The 19,636-nt window shown below is 43.9% G+C and overlaps 2 protein-coding genes across 2 annotated transcripts in view; one reads left to right on the plus strand and one right to left on the minus strand.

Annotated features, from left to right (window-relative positions):
* The window catches only part of LOC144587254 (uncharacterized), a 33,801-nt gene extending 23,102 nt beyond the window's left edge, over nucleotides 1-10,699 (minus strand). Inside the window, exons 1-2 of the mRNA XM_078387269.1 lie at nucleotides 9,743-10,699; nucleotides 7,807-7,896 (exon numbers count right to left, since the gene is read on the minus strand). The gene's annotated coding sequence lies outside the window, so the exon portion shown is untranslated. The remainder of the gene's footprint in view (nucleotides 1-7,806; nucleotides 7,897-9,742) is intronic.
* LOC144587199 (uncharacterized) overlaps nucleotides 1-19,636 on the plus strand; it is a 263,842-nt gene that overhangs the window by 49,597 nt on the left and 194,609 nt on the right. The gene's annotated exons all lie outside the window — the stretch shown is intronic.

Genomic DNA, 19,636 nt, shown 5'->3' on the forward strand with positions numbered 1-19,636 from the left:
AGGAAGAGGTTTGGCAAGCTCAAAACAAAAAGCCAGCATGCAGTCAGGAAGAGAGCAATGGGATGGGGGCTATCCCGTGTTTTGCACTGAGGGTCCCCTGCACGACTACCTGCAACTTGGGCAAAAGTGTCATGGGTGTGTCCTCATCGCAAGTAGCTCTCAATAGGAAAAAAGAAACAAGCCACCCTTTTTGGGGGGAACCCCATTCGCAGGTGCTTTTACAGAAATGCCTGAAGCATCTGAGCAAAGAGGGGAGAGCTGGAACATTGGGAGGCTAGATGGAACATAGATACAGCGGCCCTCATCGATTCTGCAGTCCCAGCCTATCCAGGAAGGATAGGGAGGGGGCGTGTGGGAGGTGGGGTGGCCATCTGGGTCAAAGAAAGGGTAGAATCCAGCAGAATGGAGTGATCATAGAATCACTGTCAGTTCAGTGTACTATCGTCCTCCAGATCAAAAACCCTTTGGTTTCTGAAGGGCAAACTACCCACAGATGAGACATCTGTCTTCACGACAGATGACCTTGGGCAGATTGTGCTGCCCAAACGGCCCTTCTTGAAGAAGGTATTCAATTAGATCCACGTTCTTCTCCTCGAGCCATACAGGTCAGCAGGAGGGTCTTGTCTGGAGGCCTGGAAATGGTCCACAGAGACTCAAGTAGGAAGAAGCCGTTGTTTCCAGCAGTAGAGGCGGCAGAATCTACAAAAACAATCACACCTTGGCAGAACTTGTATAGAAGACTTCAGGAGCCATAGATCTATTGGAGAATGTCACTATGGAGAGGGAAGCAAAATTACAGTCTGAAGTAGTTTCCCTGAAGAATATGGTTTTGCAACAGATGTTAGCCACTGATAGGATGCTCCTGCATCGTGGCGGCCTGTGTGCCTAATATAAATCAAACATGTTTCATGTGCCAGAACATCTCAAAAGGACTAGTATGGGATCATGATGTGTTAGCAGAGTTCATTGGCAGGAATCGTGATGATAGGGCCAAACGAGTTGAATTCAGGTTCATGGGATTGGTCTTGGATAATATCAAGAATAATTTCCAGGCCTGAACAGAACAAGGTGTATTAATAAGCAGCCATGACGAACAGGTGTGTAGTAATGCTGAGCCATGATGACTCATGAGTACTGACTCATACATGATGTAATGTTTGACGTGATTGGCCACAGGCAGATGTGCATGAGTATATATGTGAACCTGTACAGTAGATGTATCTTCTTGCTCTGTGATGAATGCTATCCTGTTATGCTGCCAGACTGCAATTCTGTATATATCCTGTAAGTACACGATTGGTATTGGGAGAGTGCTGAAGAGACTCTAGGTGCTTGCAAACAAAGTCTATCCAAAATCACAGGATGCCCCCAGAGGACTAGTAATTATCAATGATGTGTGAGCAGACTTGATTGGCAGGAATCGTGATGATAGGGATAAAAGGGTTGAATTCAGGTTCATGGGATTGGGCTTGGATAGCTCCATGGATGCTGGATTTCTCCACCCTACGATACGTTGTAATTGGAATTGTGGTTCTTATTATTTGGGGATTATTTGTATGTGTCCTATCTGGACTTTTGCATTTGTGTGTTGCTTTTCATTCAACTCCAAGCCCAGGAATGGCTATACAAAGAGAAGCAGATTTAAATTCAGCATTGATTCAATTGTCAGAATTTAAAAAGAGAGGATATGGCTGAAAGTGGTTTTATTCCTAGTCTTGAAGTACAAAATCTTATTCTACATGTTATTTCCTATATAAATTCTCTCTTGACATTTATATTAAGTCAGAGGCTTATATATTTCACACCTTCCAGCCCCTCACCTTTCAACTACCAGGTGGCCCATTAAGGAATGCTGCCCAGGAGCCAAACACAAGATTGAACCATAGAATCATGGAAAAGTGAAGTTGGAAGGGGCCCACGAGGCCATCAAGTCCAACCCCCTGCTCAAGGCAGGAATATAGTCAAAGCACATCTGTCAGGTGTGTCAAAGTAAAAAATTTACAGGCCTGAGCAGTACCACTGTCTTAATGAGCAGCCATGATGTTCAGGTGTGTTAAAGTGCTGAGTCATAATTGCTCAGGGGTGATGCAATATCTGTGCTGATTGGACACAGAAGTGAGTTCCTGGGCGTCAGTGAACTAAAATGGACGGGAATGGGCGAATTCAATTCAGATGATTACCATATCTACTCTTGTGGGCAAGAATCCCGTAGAAGGAATGGAGTAGCCCTCATAGTCAACAAAAGAGTGGGAAAAGCTGTAATGGGATATAATCTCAAAAATGATAGAATGATATCAATATGAATCCAAGGCAGACCTTTCAACATCACAGTAATCCAAGTTTATGCACCAACCAACAACTGAAATTGAACAATTCTATGAAGATTTACAACACCTTCGAGAACTGACACCAAAGAAAGATGTTCTTCTTATTCTAGGGGACTGGAATGCTAAAGTAGGGAGTCAAGAGATAAAAGGAACAACAGGGAAGTTTGGCCTTGGAGTTCAGAACGAAGCAGGGCAAAAGCTAATAGAGTTTTGTCAAGAGAACAAACTGGTCATCATAAACACTCTTTTCCAACAACACAAGAGGCGACTCTATACATGGAAATCACCAGATGGGCAATATCGAAATCAGATTGATTATATTCTCTGCAGCCAAAGATGGAGAAGCTCTATACAGTCAGCAAAAACAAGACCTGGAGCTGATTGTGACTCTGATCATCAGTGTCTCATACCAAAATTCAAGCTTAAACTGCAGAGAGTAGGAAAAAACCACTGGGCTACTCAGGTATAATCTAAATCAAATCCAGTATGAATACACAATGGAAGTGAAGAACAGATTTAGATTTGGTGGACAGATTGCCTGAAGAACTTTGGATAGAAGCTTGTAACATTGTACAGGAGGCAGCAACAAAAACCATCCCAAAGAAAAGGAAATGCAAGAAAGCAAAGTGGCTGTCCAACGAGGCCTTAGAAATAGCAGAGAGGAGAAGGGAAGCAAAATGCAAGGGAGATAGGGAAAGTTACAGAAAATTGAATGCAGACTTCCAAAGAATAGCAAGGGGAGACAAGAGGGCCTTCTTAAATGAACAATGCAAAGAAATAGAGGAAAATAACAGAAAAGGAAAGACCAGAGATCTCTTCAGGAAAATTGGAGATATTAGAGGAACATTTTGCGCAAAGATGAACATGATAAAAGACAAAAATGGGAGGGACCTAACAGAAGCAGAAGACGTCAAGAAGAGGTGGCAAGAATACACAGAGGAATTATATCAGAAAGATTTGGATATCCCGGACAACCCAGACAATGTAGTTGCTGACCTTGAGCAAGACATCCTGGAGAGTGAAGTCAAGTGGGCCTTAGAAAGCCTGGCTAACAACAAGGCCAGTGCAGGTGATGGCATTCCAGTGGAACTATTTAAAATCTTAAAAGATGATGCTGTTAAGGTGCTACATTCAATATGCCAGCAAGTTTGGAAAACTGAGCAGTGGCCGGAGGATTGGAAAAGATCAGTCTACATTCCAATCCCAAAGAAAGGCAGTGCCAAAGAATGCTCCAACTACTGTACAATTGCACTCATTTCACACGCTAGCAAGGTTATGCTCAAAATCCTACAAGGCAGGCTTCAGCAGTATGTGGACCGAGAACTCCCAGAAGTACAAGCTGGATTCCGAAGGGGAAGAGGAACTAAAAACCAAATTGTTAACATGCGCTGGATTATGAAGAAAGCAAGAGAGTTCGAGAAAAAAATCTACTTCTGCTTCATTGACTATGCAAAAGCCTTTGACTGTGTGGACCACAGCAAACTATGGCAAGTCCTTAAAGAAATGGGAGTGCCTGACCACCTTATCTGTCTCCTGAGAAACCTATACGTGGGACAGTAAGCAACAATCAGAACTGGATATGGAAGAACTGATTGGTTCAAAGTGGGGAAGGAGTACGACAAAGCTGTATATTGTACCCTGGCTTATTTAGTTTATATGCAGAATACATCATGCGAAAGGCTGGACTGGAGAAATCCGAAGACGGAATTAAGATTGCCAGAAGAAATATCAACGATACCCTAAAGGCTGACCGCCGAAGAAGTGATGCTTTTGAATTGTGGTGCTGGAGGAGGCTCTTGAGAGTCCCCTGAACTGCAAGGAGAACAAACCTATCTGTACTAAAGGAAATCAACCCTGAGTGCTCCCTGGAAGGACAGATCCTGAAGCTGAGGCTCCAGTACTTTGGCCATCTAATAAGAAGAAAAGACTCCCTGGAAAAGACCCTGATGTTGGGAAAGTGTGAAGGCAAGAGGAGAAGGGGACAACCGAGGATGAGATGGCTGGACAGTGTCTGCGAAGCTGATGTGTGATGCATTCTTTGAAGAAAGACATATTTTCTACACATCTGGGCTTCATAGCTCTAAAAATAAAAAGTTGCCCCTCCTTTGGGGGTGGGTGGGCTGATGGGCCAATAATTCACCTTCCTTCTTTGCTTCATTTTCCAGAAGGTTAGCAGGGTGTTTTTTGTTGTTGTTGTTATGTCTTGTTTTTACATCGAAAACTACAAATGCCCGGCAAACCCTTTCAAGAGGATCAGAGGGACCTACTTCTAGGAAGGTAGATTCAGGATGACAACCTAAAGATGGGGTCCCTCTCTAGTCCAGCCAAAGTAAGAGCTGTCAAAAATTAAGGGAGTGTCTTTCTGCATTTCATTTATTTCAATGGGTCTACTCAAAGCCCTGCTAGCCCAATAAAGCAGCAACAGAAGCAGCAACAGAAGGAGAAGATAGCATAATACCAGCCCAGTTCAAAGTGAAGGAGGATTTTTAATGCACCAACTATGCCAGTCTGTGGGAGTTTTGCCAAGGCAACCTCGAGGTCAATCCACGGATTAAAGAGCCCTGCGCTCCTTGAGATTAATAATCACATCTTTCATTTGATTTTCCCTTTCCAAATTTCCCCAAGGCAGAAGGGGCTTCTTCTGTTCCCTCTTCAGGACCCCTAAAGGGGGAAGAAGAGACTCACAAGAGCCGCGTGGGTGAAAGGGGGCAAGAGGGTCCTGCCCTCCGCCGAAAGAAAGTAGAGGGAGCCAAAGCCAGCGAAGAGGGGAAAGGGGGCAAAGGAAGAAAGGGGAAACTCACCCACCCCCGTCAGACATGAGGGGAAGAGAAAAGGAAGGAGACGAGGAGTCAGAAGGACCAGAAGCAGAGAGAGCGAGTGAGAGAGACAAAGAGAGAGGGGTGGAGGCCAGAACGTGTCAAGATATTGTAAATTTTATAGGCCTGAACAGTTATTGAATGTAACATTAGTGAGCTGCCATAATGAACAGCTGTGTGACTGCTGAGTCACTGTGACAAAGGAGAAGATGATGCAATGCCTGGAGAAGAGGTAACACTCACATGGAAGAAGATGATGCAATACTTCCAGTGATTGGATAGAAGGAGCAGTGTAACTGTATATAAGGAAACAGTGTGGACATTAATGGTAAAGGTAGAGCCAAAACTAAGAAGATGAGGTTTCTAGGATATGAACCTGGTTCAAAAGGATACAGATTTGTAGATGAGAATAGGAACATAGTGATATCCAGGTCAGCAAGTTTTAATGAGCATGAAAATTGGGATAAAATTCATGCAAATTCTCAGGTTTTTATTCCTGTAAATGACACAAAAAGGAGTCAGAATAGGCAGTTAGAAACACAGGAAGAAGAAATTTAAGACATGAGTAAGTCCACGATTGATGATGATGATGATGAAGAAGATGATGATGATGAAGAAGAACAAGGTAGAGAATTAGAGAAAGAACCTGAGCCACGGGGTCCTAGGAGGTCTGAGAGGGCAAACAAGGGAGTTCCACCCAAAAGATTTGGAGTGTGTGAAGTCAGGGTTTGCCATGTGTAGCAGGAATTATGAGGAAGTGATGGCACTTCCTGATTTTGAAAGAAGAAAGTGGCAAGATGCCATGGAAGAAAAGATGAGGTCCATGGAAGAGCACAAAGTGTTTACTGAGACTAAGTTACCCGCAGAACATAAAGTTATAGGTAGGAAATGGGTGTTTAAAAGAAAGTTACAAAATGATGGAAATTTCAGATATAAAGCAAGATTAGTGGCACAAGGCTTTACTCAGAAGAAAAGTGTGCATTATGATGAAGTTTTTCCCCCCACAGTAAGATCTGAAACAATGAGAATGGCGTTAGCCTTAGCAGTTACAAGGAATTATTTAATTTATCATTAAGACATTACAACTGCATATCTGAACGCAGATATGAAGGAAGAGTTATATATGGCTAAGGTACCAGGTTTTGAGGGTACAAAAACAGGGGGGGTTTATAGATTAAAGAAAGCCATTTACGGGCTAAGACAATCAGCTAGAAATTGGAATACAGTGGTGCCTCGCACAACGATTGCTTCATACAACTATGAATTCACACAGAGATGGGTTTTTTTGAGGAATTTCCCCCATCGTTTAACGATGTTCTCTATGGGGGAATTTCACTTAACGATGTCCCTTTTTGCTCATTTAAAAGTGTCTTAAAATGTTTGAAACCTGTTTTAAATGTTTGGATTCCATAGTGCACCTTGTGAAACATGTGCAAACTTAATTTGGTTTTGTTCTGAGTCTTCATTAATTTTTGCTGATTTTTTTATTTTCCCCATTTAAATCAATTGAATGGACAGTTCAATGCATTTAAATAGGGAAAACAAAAAATCACCAAAAATTAAGGACGACTCAGAACAACACCAAATTAAGTTTGCATAGGGATCAGGAGGTGGGCTAACGATTGCAAGCATTTAAAACCTGTTCCAAACATTGTAAGACACTTAAAAATGAGCGAAAAGGGACATCGGAAAAGACTTCAAAAGCACTGAAGCCGGCTTCAGTGCTTTTGAAGCTCTTCCGTTTTCGGAAGAGAAGGGAAGAGGGGACGCAAATAGCAAGATGGGTAAAGAGAGAATATGGAATGTAAGAACCTTCTCCAACGCGGGGGTGTGGAATTGCCTTCCCAGACGAGGCGACCGGAGGGGGAGAGCGGTGGACGGAGGAGACCCTCTTGCATCGGCCGGTGTCAGGCTCAAGGGAAGCCCCACAGAAAGAGTATTACGGTAGTCTAACCTTGAGACTCCCTGCGCGTGGACCCATCCGGGGAGTCACAATTTCATCCAGGCAGGGGCCCAGCTGCACCATCCGTCTAAGAGGGAAGTAGGCGGATTGAGCCACAGATGCCGCCGGGTTGTTCACTGACAGCGTTAGGTCCAGAAGGACGCCCAGCGTGCCTTGGGAACCACCCAAAGCACAGACATCAGGGGAACCCAGTTGGAAGGGTCCCCCCAATCTCCTTTGGATTCAGGCTTCGTCTATCCTCCCGTTGAAGGAGAAGGCGGGAACAGAAATGATGTTCCCTATTAATCAATTATTATCAGAGTCCAAAGTACAGGTGGATGGGTGCAAAGCAAAATCCCCCCCCAGGTCTGGCTTGTCTGTCGAGGGGGAAGAAGAAGGGAGGCTTGGAGGGGAACGCCACACACACCCCAAATCAGGACGATCAAGGTTTGCCTCTTGTCAACAGGACCTGCCTTTGGTGAGCAGGATTGAGATGTTTTTGAAAAAACCACCCTAAATAAAATGCAACGAAAACCATACCCCCAAACACCACCACTTTGCACATGTTCAGAGAGGCAGTGTGGTGTCACGGATGGAGTACCAGACTGGAAACCATGAGACCTGGATTCAAATCCCTACCGGGCCAGGGAAACTGACAGGAGTGCGAGTGTGTGTGTAGGGAGGTAAGGCTACTTTAGCCACCTCTTGAAATCTCACTGACCTGGGAAAAGTTGGGAGGGATCTGGGATTTGGTTCTTCCTCTTTGGTCCCAAAATAAAGCAAAGAGAAATCACCTCCGTCTCACTCCTGCCTAGGAGAAAAGACAAAGAGAAAAGATCAGCCTGGAGGCTTTGTGGATGAAGCAAATCAAAAACATTTCCTTGCCGGAGGTGTCTTCCTCATGTTTATATCGAATGGGGCTCCCTCCCCATCTCGCTCTCCTTCTTGGGAGGAAAGCGATGACAATCCTCGACAGCATCTGGACTGCAATGATGAAAAGAAAAGAAAGAGAGGGTTTGAAGGAAAAAAGAGTAAGAAGACCAAGAAAAAAATCCAAAATCAAAAGTGCCAATACAGTAAATATAAACCATCCACGAGGGAGCTAAAGAAGCGGATTCCTCCACATAGTAATTTCAGTTTTGAGAGACTGTTCCAGTTGATGAAGGCACAGGATAAAGAAAGTGGAAGGATAAAAATTACTCCAAATCAAACAAGAAAGCTATCGAAGGCTCAAATCAAGTCGACTGAAGTGCCATCTGCTCCTCCATTTCCCCCAGAAGCTGAGGACCTAAATCTACATACAGTAACTACGGATCTCCTGATTCCCAGTTTACCTGACCCAGAACTTATATCCAACTCCTCTTCTTCTGCCATAAGCCTGGAGGCAGATGAGATCCACGCCAATGGCAAACTAAATCAGCAAACAAATACTGTGTCAACTCTACCCTCACTTCCCCCTCTAAAGGAGGAGCTAAACCCAGTGGCTGCAATTGTGGATTTATTGTCTCTCAAATCACCCAGCCTGGCACTTTTACCTAGCACCTCATCTCTGGCCATCAATATACAATCGGATAAGACTGGTGAAAGTAAATCTGCTCAGTCACCAAAAATATCAATGGTGCTTTCAAAGAATCAGCTAGTGTTCCTTAACCTTCCTAAGCCTAATGGACAACTAACTCAGCTAGGAAAGAAATGGCATCTCTTGCAAATTTTTGAAAAGATAGGAGTGTCCCACCTGTCAATCGAAGGCATAGAGAATGTTGAATATCTTTGCTTTATCAACCCCACCTTTGGGATAAAAGCTACTTTCACAGGCCCGTCTTCTGTGTATCGTATACTTAGACAAAGGCAGGCTTTTGCTAGTCTAGGGTTTCAGGTGAGGAGACACTTTGTTAATACCATAATCCAACCATTGATCAAGGATCGGTCTATTAGGGATGGACAATCTATACAACAGGATAAATCTTTATCAACTTATAACTTGATATGTTTAGACCTTAGTGATGCAAATTCAAGATGTGAGAATTTAAATTCTACTGGACATGGAAGCAAGAACCTCGCTTATAATAACCAATTAAACAGAGACACAAGCGACATCCTCCGAAGCTGTCTGGAAGGAAGAGACTACTTTTCAGAGGGTACTCCGATAGTGCCCACGATGATCTCCGAAGAGGAGAAAGTTCTAATTGACAGATACTTCACTTTGCCTATAACAGAACAACAGCATATCCTAAACAGGCTCCAAACGCTTATCCATAATTTAGTTAGTAACTCAGTTAGTTTAAATCCCCTGCAGGAGCAAGCAAATAAACTCCAAACAAAATCTGCAGACTTCCATCCAACAGCAACACAAGCCTCTTGTATACAAATTCTACCAGAGGCTGACCGGTCACATAGACTGCTATTAACAGACCCAACAATCTGCCAAGCACCATCACCTCTAGCCAGACCATTATGCTTATCTGATTTGGTTAAAGCCCCCTCTATAGAAGATAGTAATATAACCCAAATAGGTTATTTTTTCAGCAGAAATTAACATAAATGACAGGTAAGACAAATGCCACGACTATACCTCAAACTGTGGTGCGATGCAGCACCAAATTGTATAACTGATGACAAGCTTCTAGGCTTAGACATCATATATGAAGAACAGCTACCTTCACATTCATGTGATGCAGTAACTGATGGTCAGCCATCCAGCAAGGAAACTGGTCCCAAACCCAAAGGTACAAGTTCTGCCAGTAGTATTGACAATGTCCTTGGAAGAAGTGAACAGAAATGACTACCTCTCTCTCCAAGTCTTAACAGGTGTCTTAGTAAAACCATATCCTGCAACATTGCAGGCTGGTCTTCCAAACTAATAGATAAAGACTTTAAAGACTTCTGTTCTCAATTAGAAATTATCTTTATTCAGGAAACCTCGGTGGGTGACCTCTACGGTTTTCTCTTCTCTCCCAGGTTTCGCTGCTCATGCACGACCTGCCAGCAAACTGGAAACTAGAGGCCGGCCACGGGGAGGTGTAGTAACTTTAATATCAGTTGATAGTAATCCAGAAATTCAGGAACTTGATATGGGCCTCAGCAGTAACATCCTAATCCTACAGGTTACCTGGCCACCAGGCATTAAAATCTTCTTGATAAATGTGTATTGTCTCCCACAGTGTTTGACGCTTGAAGATAACTTAACACTTTCATAATTAGACCAAGCCTTCGCAACTCTCTTTGAGCAGTATTCTGACCCTCCAATTTTGTTAGCAGGTGATATGAATGACAGAATAGACGGAGACGGAGGTGATTTCTTCCAGACAGTGTCGGGGGAATCCTACAGGAAGGCAATCAAGGGGAGGTTTTCCAGAAATCTTGAGGACACCCGCGGGCGGAGCTCTCTGGCCTGGATGCAGAAGATCCCGTTTTCCCCCGAGGAAGTACAAAGTCAGCTCCTGAGAGAACACCAGCAGCTGAAAGGGGGAAACCATAAGAAAAAGGGTCGAAAATATTCTTCCCTCTGCAGGTTGGGACAGAAGAGGCAGAGGGTCCACAATCCCAATTCACATCCCATTACAGTTGAAATCTAGGGTTTCACAGAGAGGAATTTAGGGACGTGTTCTTGGGGGACCACAAAAGGGGGGGAGGGGGTGCCTCTCGGGGGGGTGGAAGAGGGAATTGCCCTTCCCCTTTATTTCAACTCCCCTCCCCCCCGGCAATATTTTGCAACCCCCCCGCCGCCATGGCTCACCTCCTTGCAGGTCCCAAGGCGGGGAAACTCCCGAGGAGACCCCTTCAGAACGCGCCCTCCCCCGGAGACCATAGAGACGGGAGGGGACAGACGGGGGGGCGACTCCCACCGCTTCCCGTTTGGAGAAAGGCCGAAATAAAGGGGAAGGAGCGAGTGACCGTTTCCAGGCGAGCTCCTCAAAGCCGACCGCCGCCATTTTGAGTGGGTCGAGGAGGGTCGAGGGGGGGCGTCAGCGGGGCTGGAATGAAGGCTGAGGAGGAGGAGGAGGAAGACAGGGGAGGGCCGGTGATGGGGTGGGGGTGCTGCTCCCTCCCTGGAGAAGAAGGGTGCCCTGAGCTTGGGGGGGGGAGAGAGAGGTTCTTGGGGGGCGATTTTGGGGATGTGCGTGAGGGGACTTGAGCCGAAAGAGAAAGCTGTGAAAGTCAGAGGTGGGAGGAAGAAAGGCTGGCTGGCTGCCCCCCCCTCCCGGGAGGTCTTGGTGGCTTTTCTTCACGGGACAGGAGGGGGCTGCAGGACCCAAAGTGGGCTGGGGGGGGTTCACTTTACTAGAGCTTATTTTCAGGGTTGGGCTCCCATTCAGGGAAATATGGTATCCGTTTCACTTGAGCAGTGGGTTTCCCTTTGTATAAGATCTTGGATGAATAGAAAGATGACTGCTTTCATTAAATGCCCTCCTACATCCCATGCTTTCACCGTGGCCTCTCCCTGTATGACGTCTTTGATATCTACTAACTTCATTAGGATACCTGACTCCTCAGGAATTATCTTTCCTCTTTTCTAAGGAATTTCACCCTGCATCAGTTCCATCGTCTGTTGTGGTACTCCATGAAAACACATCCTGTGTGGTTCTCCTTTACTTTCTAATAACTCTGTGTGTGTGTGTGTGTGTGTGTGTGTGTGTGCGCGCAAAACAATATCTTTTCCCAGAAGCTCAGACGTTGAAAATCAAATGATTGGGTCTACTCTGACCCAGTGCAGTCCAGGGCCTGAAGCGATCAGAGTTTGAAAAAGTCACAAAGTCTGAACAAAATTTCAGCTCTCTTTGAACAATACCTGCCCTTACAAACCAGGATGCTATCGGTACTAAAGCACAAAAATGTCTAGTTGTTGATTTAAAAAAATACAGAATATATGCTCATTGCTTGCTTCTTCAAAATTCAATTAATTTTATTATTTACGAGGGCAAAGCCTTCTAGAACAAATGACACCTTTTCTCTCTTTCCTACTTGCTCATCTTTCATTAGTTAGCATATGAAAAAATCATACTAGGGCTTATTTTTGGGGATAGGGCTCACTATCAGGGAAATATGGTAGCAGTTTCACTTGAGCAGTGGGTTTCCCCTTTGCATGAAATCTTGGATGAATAGAAAGATGACTGCTTTTCTTAAAGGTCCTCCTACGTCCCATGCATTTCCATCGCCTCTCCCTGTAAGATGTTTTTGATACTGTATCTACGAACTTCATTAGGATACCTGCCTCCACAGGAATCCTGCGGAAATTTACAGACCTCCCAGGCAAGGAGGAGATTCTGCCATTCATCAAGGCTGATATGATGGCAGAAAATGGGTGATTCCCACAACAAAACAAGACTGTGGGGGGTTCAGTATTCTCTGGAGATGTGCGGTTTCCCCTGTGGCTTCCAATGAAGACAACTGACCCACCGGGGTCCTGCCAAAAGCCGTCTCCGAGGGGCTGGTCCATCTCTCCCTTTCTCTCTTTGGCTAGCTTGCCTCTCTCCTCCCTCATCTTTCTGCCCAACTCTCTTCTCTTTCTCTCCCCAATAGGAAGGCTTCTCAGGTCTTATTTCTCCTTTCTGCCTCTTCATGAAGGATCATAAATTTCTCCCTCTCTTTGGTCCAGGGATTCTCTATTCATAACCACTTCCAGCCTTGAGGTAATATCATCTCCTTCTATTGCCCTTCTGCCTCTCCAGCTTCCGCTGTCCCCATTCTTGATTTATCCTCCCGATATATTTCTCTTTCCTCTTCCTGTCTTATTCCTTTCTTTTTTCTCCTTCACCTCCACCCCTCCTAACGTTCCCTCACCCGGTGGATCCTTCCTTCCCTCTGATGGGTCTTCTGCTTCCCTCACTCAAACTTCCACCTGGCTCTTCATTTCCAGACTCTCCCATCCCTTCACTGCTCTGAACCTTTGATTCTTCACCCAGACCTATCTCTTTCTTCCTGGTTTTCTCTGTGACCCTTCTCATCAGATATTACTCATCCCGTTCTCCCCACGGAGCTGTTGCTTCTCTGATGGGTTATATGTTCTTTATCCGGGTGTTTGTTTGTTTGTTTGTTTAATTCTATTTATACCCCACCTATCTGGTCAGTATGACCACTCTAGGAGGTTTCCAGAGAGGTAAAAATACTTATAACAAAATAAAAATATACAGGAATAGACATTAAACAATAAACAATAGGCAATAAACAATAAGCAAAATCTTCAAGATGGCAAAATGACAAAGAATAGATAAAGAAAGAAAGATTAAGTGTTATCTGGAGGGAAGGCCTGCTTAAACATCCACATTTTAGATGGGTCTTAAAAATAACCAGCGACGGGGCCTCATGAATCTCTGGAGGCAAGTTGTTCCAGAGGCGAGGAGCCACCGCTGAGAAGGCCCGATTTCTGGTTTTTCCTTTCGGGCCTCCCTCGGCATCAGGCTCCTCAGCCTCACCTCCTGGCTCACAAGAGTGACACGGGTAGTTCTTGGTGGGAGAAGGCATTCCATCAAATATTGAGGCCCTAAACCATTTAGGGCTTTACACGTAAGCATCAACACCTTGAAGTCAATGTGGAACCGAATGGGCAGCCAATGCAGTGTGGCCAGAGTGGATGTGATGTGTTGGTATTTTCTCACTCTACTAAGGAGTCTGGCCACTGCATTCTGCACCACTTGGAGTTTCCACCTCAGCCTCAAAGGTAGCCCCACATAGAGCGCATTGCAGTGGTCTAATCTTGTGATTACGAGCGCATGCACCAAGGTAGTGAGTGCCCCAATGTCAAGATAGGGTCACAGCTGGGCTATCTGCCAAAGATGAAAAAAGGTGGTGCGGACCACTGACACCACCTGAGTTTCCATAGTGAGCATCAGGTCCAGATGGATCCCCAGACTGCGAACCCCACTCTTGGCAGCAAACCACCTACTGTGGGGGTGCCCACCCTCAGTACCTCCATCTTGTCCGGGTTCAGCCTCAGCCCATTTTCCCTGAAGGGACAGAATGGCATCTCCTGCAGTTGGTGAAAAGGAGATGTAGAGCTGGGTGTCATCAGCATATTGGTGACACGAAGCCCCACATCCCCCGATGACCCCACCCAGCTGCCTCATATAGATGTTAAGCAGCATTGGGCAGATAACTGATCCCTGTGGAACCCCACAATTGAGACTCCATGGAGCTGATACACTCTCCCCAAGCTGTACTATCTGGGGGCGGTCCTCCAAGAAGGAACGGAGCCAGGCAAACGCCAAGCCACCAATTCCCAACTGCAAGAGCCTCCCCAGGAGGATACTGTGGTCAACAGTATCAAAGGCCACTGAGATGTCGAGGAGGACCAACAGAGACACTTTGCCCCTGCCAGACTCCCTCATCATACAGGGCGACCAATGCTGTTTCTTTATGAGCTTCTCCACCCTCTCCTCAGGAAAGGACGGCATTCCAGTCAAGATGAGTTCATCCTGACCTTCTCCCTCACACAGAAAGTGACAAGGTGTTTGAAGCACATCTGGGTGTCTCATAAGGAGTCTTTTCATGGTTGCAATGATTCCAGGCAATTTCAGAACGTGTTAATTCTGTGCAAGTTCTTTCATTTAGATCATTTCAAGGTTCCATACTTAAATATACTAAATCCAAAAAACGAGAGTCTTACATGCAAAAATAATGGAAAATTACTTAAGATACATCCTTGCACCTTGTAAAAAGATGTGGGTATTTAAACTATGGGCAAATTTTAAGACATGTTTGAATCAAAATACAAACACATTAAAATACTGGAGCTCAAGTCAAGAGAATGGTCCAGGAAGACAAGAGAAGAGGTGATTTGTCTTCACAGGAAGGGCAATGGCTATAAGAAGATTGCAAAGAAGTTAAACTTACCAAGAGACACCATAGGAAGCATCATTCACAAATTCAAGGCAAAGGGCACTGTTGAAATGCTACCTGGTCGTGGAAGAAAGAAGATGCTGGCTTCGACTGCTGTGCGCTACCTAAAGCGTAGAGTGGTGAAAAGTCCCCGTGTGACTGCTGAGGAACTGAAAAAAGATTTGTCAGATGTGGGTATAGAAGTTTCAGCTCAGACAATAAGGCGCACACTGCGTAATGAAGGTCTCCATGCCAGAACCCCCTTGCTGTCTCCCAAGAATAAGAAGAGTCGACTGCAGTATGCCAAAAGTCATGTGGGCAAACCACAAAAGTTGTGGGATAGTGTTCTGTGGACTGATGAAACAAAATTAGAACTGTTTGGGCCCATGGATCAACGCTATGTTTGGAGGAGGAAGAACAAGGCATATGACGAAAAGAACACCTTGCCTACTGTGAAGCATGGCGGAGGGTCAATAATGCTTTGGGGCTGTTTTGCTTCTGCAGGTACAGGGAAGCTTCAGCGTGTACAAGGTACCATGAATTCTCTTCAGTACCAGGAGATATTGGATGAAAATGTGATGCAGTCCGTCACACACCTGAGGCTTGGGAGACGTTGGACCTTTCAACAGGACAATGATCCCAAGCATACCTCCAAGTCCACTAGAGCATGGTTGCAGAGGAAAGGCTGGAACATTTTGGAGTGGCCATCGCAGTCACCAGACTTAAATCCGATTGAGAACCTCTGGTGGGACTTAAAGAAAGCAGTTGCAGTGCGCAAGCCTAAGAATTTAACTGAACTGGAGGCTTTTGCCCATGAAGAATGGGCGAAGATACCCGTAGATCGCTGCAAGACACTTGTGTCAAGCTATGCTTCACGTTTAAAAGCTGTTATAACTGTAAAAGGATGTTGTACTAAGTACTAAGATTGAATGTCACTTGGGGGTTGAATAAAAACTAATAATGATGTGAACACAGAAAAGACATTTGTGGTTATTTCATTATAAACTTAAGGTTATATTTCTCTGACCTACAAGTGCCTCTTTCATGTAAATGTAAGCAAGATGACTGAATGATCAAAATCAATGTCAAAATGGCCAATCCATTCAATTTCAGTGGGGGCTGAATAATTTTGAACACAACTGTATTTAATTTTTTTCACCACCTCAAAGTTGGAGTTCCGTGCTAATTTTTTGACATCTTCTTGCTTTATGTTTTTTGTCATAAATTTTGTTTTTTGATAGTTTACTTTAAATCCGGCCACCTGCCCAAATTCTTCTACAACTTCCAATAACCCTTCAAGATTTTCCAAAAGATTTTCTAATATTATCACTAAATCATCCGCATGCGCTTGTAGCTTAAATTCTTCTCCCCTAATTATAAGTCCTTTAATTGCTTCGTTGTTCCTGATCTGTCTGTTAAGTATTTCCAATACAGTGGACCCTCTACTTAAGGAATTAATCCATATTGGAATGGTGGCTGCAAGTCGAAAAGTCTGTAAATCGAATCTCCATTGACCTACTGTACAATGCACTGAAAACCGATTAATCCCATAACCAGTGGTTTTTATTCTATTTTTTCCATTTTGGTTTTTTTCTGGTCTGTAAGTCGATTCTCTGGCTGCAAGTCGAATCTAAATTTTGCAGCCAGAGAAGTCTGTAAGTCGAGCCGTCTGTAAGTCGAGGGTCCACTGTACTAAAATAAATAAGAGAGGGAATAGTGGGCAGCCCTGTATTGCTCCTTGTTCGATCTGTGTATTCCCAGTTAGATTACCATTCACTTTTATCTTGGCTACTTGATTAGTCTATATTGCCTTGATTGTAGATATGTTCCTTGAAGGCCCATTCTCTCCAGTAATGATAGCATGAAATCTCAGTTGACATTATCAAAGCCTTTTTCCGCATCCAGGAAGATTAGGATCATCTGCTTTCTAGGTTGCATTTCATAATATTCCAATATGTCTATTGTTCGTTTGAGGCCCTCCTATCCTCCACCGCCTCCCGGAGTTGTGTTGATTGCTTCGATGACTCTGTCCAAACATCTCATCCTCGGTCTTCCCCTTCTCCTCTTGCCTTCACACTTTCCCAACATCAAAGTCTTTTCCAAGGAGTCTTCTCTTCTCAAGAGATGGCCAAAGTACTGGAGCCTCAGCTTCAGGATCTGTCCTTGCAATGAGCACTCGGGGTTGATTTCCTTTAGAATTGATAGGTTTGTTCTCTTTGCAGTCCAGGGAACTCTCAAGAGTCTCCTCCAGCACCACAATTCAAAGGCATCAATTCTTTGGCGGTCAGCTTTCTTTATGGTCCAGCTCTCACTTCCATACAACACTACAGGAAAAACCATAGCTTTGACTATGCAGACTTTTGTTGGCAAGGTGATGTCTCTGCTTTTTAAGATGCTGTCAAGGTTTGTCATTGCTTTCCTCCCAAGAAGCAGGCGTCTTTTAATTTCGGGGCTGCTGTCTCCATCTGCAGTGATCATGGAGCCCAAGAAAGTAAAATCTGTCACTGCCTCCAGATCTTCCCCTTCTATTTCCCAGGAGGTGATGGGACCAGTGGCCATGATCTTAGTTTTTTTGATGTTGAGTTTCAGACCGTTTTTTGCACTCTCGTCTTTCACCCTCATTACAAGGTTCTTTAGTTCCTCCTGCCTTTCCGCCATCAGAGTGGTATCATCTGCATATCGGAGGTTGTTGATATTTCTTCCTGCAATCTTAATTCCAACTTGGGATTCCTCCAGTCCAGCCTTCCGCATGATGTAGTCTGCATATAAGTTAAATAAGCAGGGGGACAGTATACAGCCTTGTCGTACTCCTTTCCCAATTTTGAACCAATCCATTGTTCCATATCCAGTTCTAACTGTTGCTTCCTGTCCCACATATAGGTTTCTCAGGAGATGGATAAGGTGGTCAGGCACGCCCATTTCTTTTAGGAGTTGCCATAGTTTGCTGTGGTCCACACAGTCAAAGGCTTTTGCATAGTCAATGAAGCAGAAGTAGATGTTTTTCTGGAACTCTCTAGCTTTCTCCATAATCCAGCGCATGTTGGCAATTTGGTCTCGAGTTCTTCTGCCCCTTCCGAATCACGCTTGTACTTCTGGGAGTTCTCGGTCCACATACTGCTGAAGCCTACCTTGTATGATTATGTGCATAACCTTGCTGGCGTGTGAGAGGAGTGCAATTGTCCGGTAGTTGGAGCATTCTTTGGCACTGCCTTTCTTTGGTATTGGGATGTAGACTGATCTTTTCCAGTCCTCTGGCCACTGTTGAGTTTTCCAAACTTCTTGGCATATTGAATGTAGCACCTTAACAGCATCATCCTTTAAGATTTTAAATAGTTCAACTGGAATGCCATCACCTTGTTGTTAGCCAGGCTTTCTAAGGCCCACTTCACCTCACTCTCCAGGATGTCTGGCTCTAGGTCAGCAACTATATTGTCTGGGTTGTCCGGGATATCCAAAACATTCTGATATAATTCCTCTGTGTATTCTTGCCACCTCTTCTTGATGTCTTCTGCTTCTGTGAGGTCCCTTCCATTTTTGTCTTTTATCATGTCCATCTTTGCACAAAATTTTCCTCTAATATCTCCAATTTTCCTGAACAGATCTCTGGTTTTTCCTTTTCTGTTATTTTCCTCTATTTCTTTGCATTGTTCATTTAAGAAGGCCCTCTTGTCTCTCCTTGCTATTCTTTGGAAGTCTGCATTCAATTTTCTGTAACTGTAACAATAATATGTCTATTATTGTCCTTATATTTCATGATAATTTCCTTTTGGATAGAAAGCCTGTTTGATCTTCATGTATTATTGTTTCAAGTATCTCCTTTAATCTTGTGGCTAAAATGGTTGTGAAGATTAAGATTAAGTCAACATTTAAGAAAGAGATTGGTCTGTAATTCTTGGTTAGTCTTTTATCCATGCCTTCTTTATGTTTTAGAGATATGTGTGCTTCTTTCCATTAATTAGGAATTTTCTCTTTAGTCTTTATATCTTCAATTAATTTCTTTAATTGTGTACTTAAGATTTCTTCGAATGTCTTATAATATTCTGCTGGTAGTTCATCTGGGCCAGGAGATTTGCCGCTTTTTTGTTTCTTCCATGCTTCTCCAATCTCTTCCGCTGTAATTGGTTTATTCAATTTCTCCAGTTGTTAATGATTCAGTCTCCATTCTGGGATATTGTTCCAATAATTTTCCTTCCTCTCTTCTTCTCCTTCTCTTTTGTTATATAATTCAGTGAAGAATCCGTAAATCTCCTTCTCAATCTGCTTTTATTTATATACTTCCTTCCTTTTCTCTCTCTCCCTTTTTATTCTATATGCTAACCATCTTCCCGGTTTATTTGCATTTTCAAAAAAAATTTGCCTTGCAAATTTGATTTTCTTCTCCATCTCTTCCTGTTCTAATAAGTTGATTTTATGCTGTAGAATATTTATTTTATTGAGTAGTCCCTTCTTTGTTGGTGCCTTCTTGAGCTCTGCTTCCTCTTTTTTTAAAGATGTTACAGTTGCGTGTTAAGTCTCCAAGAGCCGCTCCTTGTCCTCTGCCCTAAGTTCATCAATATTGGATTATGGTCTGCATAAATATTTGGCAGGATTTCAATGTCCTCTGCTTAGTGTATAGCTTCCGCTGATATCCAGCAATTGTCTATTCTTGACCATGATTTATGTCTGTTAGAATAGAATGTGTAATTTCTTCTGTTCGGATTTCTTAGTTTCCATAAATCAATTAAGTTTAATTCCTC

This window comes from Pogona vitticeps, chromosome 2 (assembly GCF_051106095.1).
Source record: "Pogona vitticeps strain Pit_001003342236 chromosome 2, PviZW2.1, whole genome shotgun sequence".
NCBI lineage: Eukaryota > Metazoa > Chordata > Lepidosauria > Squamata > Agamidae > Pogona > Pogona vitticeps.